Raw genomic sequence first — 6,252 nt, forward strand, 5'->3', positions numbered from 1 at the left:
AGAATCCAGCTATGTATAACTTAGCAGAGAAAGCCAAAATTGCAATTAACTCAAAGTTTGAAAACATATGCAAGTACTAACAGAAAGTTGACAACAGTACTATCAATGTGAGGCAAAACAGAATTGAAGCTCAAAAACATTAAAGCTTAAAAAAAGGGTATTTCACATCATTAAATATTTCTGCAAGAGATAATAGTAATCATGAATTTAAGAGTTACTAACATCATTTTGAAATACATGAAAAATTAGTCAAATCACAAAGGGAAATTAGCAATCCACATCTTACAGGTATGTTAAAGTCTCCCACTATGATGTCCTATGAGTAAAAGTATAGAGTATTTAAATCATATAACTAACAAGTTTATGCTGATAGATAGCACAGAACTCACACTCAATAGAGAATATACAATTTGCTCATTTACCAGGTTAACATTTACAAAAACTGGTCCTGTAAAAGACCACAAAGGAAATTACAACAAATTTTTAATAGATATGTAGAGATATATAGATCACTTAACATAGGATCTAAAGATTACAAGTTAATAAAAAGTTGAATCCAGAAGTTTAGATATTTTAGTCATTTCTCAACAACTCATTGGCTAAAGAGAATGTCAAAATCAAAGTTTCAAATTATTTAGAAATTAATGAAAATAAAAGCACTCTATACCAGAAACTATGTTTTATTCATGAGGAGATACAATAAGGCTTCAAATGAATTACATAAATACATTAATGATAAATGCATTAATTAACCTAGGAACTAGGAAATAACTCACATAAGCCCATACAAAGTAGAAAGAATTAAAAATAATAAAAGCAGAGATGGTGAAACAGAAAACAAATAACTCCATTTCCTCTGCCTCCTACCTTATTTCTTTTCTCTCTTGTAGCAAAACTCTACAAAATGATCATCTATTATGTCTCCAGTTACTCTCCTCCATTAAAAAAGAATAATCCTTCTGATCAGGCTTCACCAAAACTTTTGTTAAGACCACCACTTGTATACTTCAACTGAATTTTATTTGACCCATTAGTGAGTTGATCATGTAATTTATGTTATAATGTAGGACACTTTTGAGAGTAAAAGAGAATGCTGTTAGTTACTACACCTGAAAATAGGCATAAATCAGGTCTTACTGTCACCCCATCTGTTAGCAGCATTTAACCCTACATTAGTGCATGACATTGAGTGCACAGAAAGTTTATTGAATAGATGTCATTTATCAACTCCCCAAGCCCCCCTTTTTTTCTTTTGTTGATAACTGAATAAAATAAAAGCTTTAGCAAGATTAATCAAGGAAAAAAGAGAAGCCACCAAAAAACATCAGAAATAAGTGAAAGTTCCCACATACACATAGATGAAAGATTTAAAATAATAGATATATGGAGATACATATAAAGTTATAAGAGAATATTATAACTTTATGCTAATCCACTTGAAAACCTTGATGAAATGGGTCTATTTCCTGTAATACAAATTATTAAATTTGACATAAGATGGAATCGAAAATCTGAATACATCAACTGGTGTTCTAAAAAAATTGAAAAAAGCATTTCTCAGCTATGCTGTGGGAATTGAGAAAGTGCCCTGCTTGGGCCAGTGTAACAGGGCATTAAGAAACCCTGCAGGGGAAGGTAGATTTCAGCCAGGAAAGCCAAGGCTCTGGGCTCTGGCTGCCCAGCCCATGTTGAGATTTACCAACCTTGTAGGATCTAGATGCTGGTAGATTTCATTGCAGATGCATTTCCCATGCTTCCCTTCCTACTCAGAAATACTAAGTCCTCTCTTATTTTGTGGGAAAATTAGGTTAAAATAATAAAAGGAACCTGAACTAGATGTTAGAAGACCATCAGATCCTCACTTCCACTACCATGTATTTCAGGGGCTAGGAAGTCACTTAGCCTTATAGGACCTCGAGTTCTTCACTACTACTACTACTATGAGAAGGACACAACTAGCCTATTTATCTTGCAGGTATGTTTTGGTTTGTTTTTGAGAACTAAAAAAGAATAAACATCTGGTAATAAATAATAAGGGACATAAGTGGGAGATGTTAGTTTGAAGGGTATGTGTTGGACAAAAAAGGAAAAATGTGAAGACACATCAGTTACAATGTAATTTGCAAAACCTTTTCATCTTCCATCCAACAGAGTCCAACTACCTATGTCCTGCCATTCCAGATGTGCCCTGAGCATGTCTCCTTGTACTGAGGTCCTACACAGAGTCGCTATGGTAGCATCCCCAGCAATTTTTTCAATGTCTGCTCACTAAGTAATTCTGAAATAAAGGGAAAAGGGTTAGGGACAACTTTAATCATAAGGAAAATACTGAAATATGTTCATTATTCTCTGAGGAGGATATCCTCATTATAGAAAGATTTCCTGTAGAATGCAGCATGAATAAAAATGTTGGTTTTAAAAAGAACAGCTTTACAGAAAGCAGCTTTTAGGGTGACACCATTCAGAAGCATCTAGGAGAGTTTAAAATTTCATATGCATTTTTATAAAGCTTGGTGATGATTGGTTTTATCCCATTATTTCAAATCTTTTTGAAAAAAGAAATAATAAAGTAATTAAGTCTGTAAAAAAGTTAAGTTCAGTGATAAACTCTCAACATAAAAGCAATATACCATATGAAAAGTCTTTGAAATAAAAGAGGATGGAGAGGTTATGCTAATGAAATTTTATCCCTAGGGTCCTATATAATCAAGCTCCTCCAGTATAACTGCTTTTTTATTATATTCTTATGTCTTATTCACCTGTTTGTATTCTAAGTATTCTAAGACTACATCTATGGCAGAATAAACCCCTTTGTGTCTGTAGATTTTATATTCTAGTGGAATATTTTTATATAAATGTTTTCATCAAATTGCCAAATCAATGACAATTTATGGAACATGAAGAGCTGAACTAATAAATTCATTTGTAGAGAAAAAAAGAAAGTTTCATTGCTCTTGAGCTCTTAAATATTGATCTTTCATGTTTTCTAAAGTGATATGAAAATGTATTTCTATTACCAAAAATATATAAACATATGAAAGAATAAAGATAAGTTCATATCGAGGAGTTACAGAATATGAACTTTGGAAGATAATTTGAAGCCAAATGTACGTAGGGTCTTGAAAACTTTAGCTTGGGTGGAACCTCACAGATCACCTGATATCTAATGCATCTCTTAATCTTATTTTCAGAGAATGGAGGTCCCAAGAATCCCTGCAAGTCTTATGAACCCTTCCCAGGTGCACAAACCAGCATTCATAATGAGGAATCTGGCCTATAGACAATGTGTAACCCCTGGAGATTTTGAGTTGGATTAGAAGAATGGCACAACCATAATTGTTTCAGAGAGATCCCTTTTGGTGATTGGATCAATCAGGCTGAGGAGATCCTTAAGGCCAGTTAGGAGTCTCTTGTAATGTGCTGGACCTGGGGTAATAAAAGCCAAGACAAAGACGATACCCAAGGAAATGGGGGGAAAGGGACAGAAATGGAAACATGGGTTGGAGTCTCTGGATTTATATCACAGTCACCTGGCCTCTGCTACTGAATCTGTGGCTTAACGTCCCTCGTGTTTCATATTTGAAAAATGGAGCTGAACTAGATGACCTCTATATTCCTGAAAGTTCTTTTTAAAGTTAAACTAGCCTAACTTAATTGATCATGCTTTTGTTAGGCAGGAAGCCAGAAGTGTGAGGAAAAGTAGGGGTGACCATAGAAGAGTTGAGACTACAGATAACTTCCATCAGTGAGAAGATCTCTATCTAGCAGGAGGAGTAAAACCACAGAGAAATCCACAAGCTAGAGTCCAACCAGGCATACTCCTGGGGTGTCCTGAAGTGACTTTTGCTCATTACAAAGTCATTATAATAAATCTGCAGTGTGGGTTAGCCCCTCTTGGTGGGCAATCAGAGAGAAATCTGGGAAAAAGCACATGCAGTAAAAATTAGCTTACATCATTGCCAGCCTGTCAATCAACACTTGTTTGCACAACAATACCCCTCTGAAAAACCCCTCGCACACCCCATAAAAAGGAACTCTCCCGAATATTCAGGGCTGTCTGACACTAGGTTGGGACCCGCTGTATTACAGAGTGTAATAAACTAGTTTTGCTTTCTTGACATTAGTGTCACCTCTCACTCTGACTTCCCTGTCATCAAATCAAACTCCTTCCTAACACTCTGAAGCAAAGATTTTTGACTAAATAATGCTTAATAGACTGGACAAGAGAAATTTTCTAGCTATCTTTGAAGAACATATTCCATAAGAAAATATTGCCCGTTGTCCCCCACCAACAAAACCCAGCAAGTCTGTAATTAGGTTTCCTAACTTTTGATTCACTTATCAGCAAAACACATTTATCCAGCATAGTGAAATGTCAAGCAACTAAATATCTCCCCATCTCTTAACATTCCATATTTTTGAGTAAATATTTTTAGATTTTTAAACTATGATTATTATAATCACCATTACTCAGAGTCTGAAAGTGTTCTATATTTAATAATAAAAGGAAAAATGTCACTATTGCCATTATTGAAGATTTCTTCCAAATGGAGAAAAATTACATAGTAGGAAGAACAGTTTTCGTAATCAGAGACCAGGTTCAGCATCATACTTCCTGATTTCAAACTATGCTACAAAACTATAGTAAGCCAAATAGTATGGTATTGGTATAAAAACAGGCACAGAGAACAACAAAATAGAATAGAGAATACAGAAATAAACCCATGCATATAAAGTCAATTAGTTTATAACAAAGGAGCCAAGAATATATAATAGAGAAAGGATAATCTCTTCAATAAATAGTAGTGGGAAAAAAATGAAAACAAAAGCACAAAACTGGATCCCTCTCTTACACCATTCACAAAAATCAACTCAAAATAGATTAAAGACTCAAATTTAAGATCTGAAACTATAAAACTCCTATGAGAAAATAGGTGACGAATTCCTTGTCATTGATCTTGGCAATAATCTTTTGGATTTGACACCAAAGCAAAGGAAACAGAAAAAGCAAACAAGTGGAACTACATCAAACTAAAAAGCCTCTGTATAGCAAAGGAAACAGCAAGATGAAAATGCAATCTATGGAAAGGAGAAAATATTAGCAGACCATAGATCTGCTTTAAAGATGGGCAGAGGAACTTGAATAGATATTTTTCCAAAGAAAACATACAAATGGTCAACGAATACATGAAAAGGTGTTGACCATCACTCATCAGCAGAGAAATGTAAATCAAAACCACAACAAATCACTTCATCCCTGTTTCAATGGCTATCCTCAAGAAAACAAGAGACAAGTGTTGGCAAGGATATGGAGGAAAAGGAACCCTTGTACACTGCTTGTGGGAATGTAAATTGATACAGCCATTATGGAAAACAGTATGGAGATCCCTCAGAAATTAAATATAAAACTATTACATGATCTAGCAATCCTACTTCTTGGTAAATAGCCAAAGGAAATGAAAACAGGATATCCAAGAGATATTTGCACTCCCTTGTTCACTGCAATATTATTCACAATAGCAAAGATATGGAAACAACTAAGTATCCATCAAAGGATGAAAGGTGAATGGATAAGGAAGACATAGGATATACATACAACAGAGTATTATTTAGTCATGAGAAAGAAGGAAATCCTGCCATTTTCAGCAACATAGATAGACCTTGAGGGCATAATGATAAGTGAAGTAAGTTAGAGAGATGAATACTGTATGGTATATATCACTTATATATGGAATCTAAAACAATAATAAAATTCATAGAAATAGAAAGTAGTGGTGGTCCAGATTGGAGGGTTGGGGAAATAGAAAGAGGTTGATAAAAGGTTACAAAATTCTTGCTATAAAATGAATAAAGATCTAACATATGACATGGTGACAATAGTTGACAACACTATTGTATAACTGAAATTTGCTAAGAGAGTAGAATTTAAATGTTCTCACATATATTTATATATACATATATGTGTATATATATACTGTGTATGTATCTGTATACACATATATACATACAGATATATTACATATAAATATACATATATTACATACAAAACATGTGAGGTGATGGATGTGTTAATTAACTAGATGGGAGGAATCCTTTTATAAAGTATATGTATATCAAATCATCATGATACCATATGCTCTTGTATGTCAATTTAACTCAATAACTGTCCCCACAAAAAACACAGGTTCAGATACTGACCTGGCCCCATCTCAGCTGTGTAACCTTGATATTTTACCTGTGGGTTATTTACCA

This window comes from Manis pentadactyla, chromosome 2 (genome assembly GCF_030020395.1).
Source record: "Manis pentadactyla isolate mManPen7 chromosome 2, mManPen7.hap1, whole genome shotgun sequence".
Lineage (NCBI taxonomy): Eukaryota > Metazoa > Chordata > Mammalia > Pholidota > Manidae > Manis > Manis pentadactyla.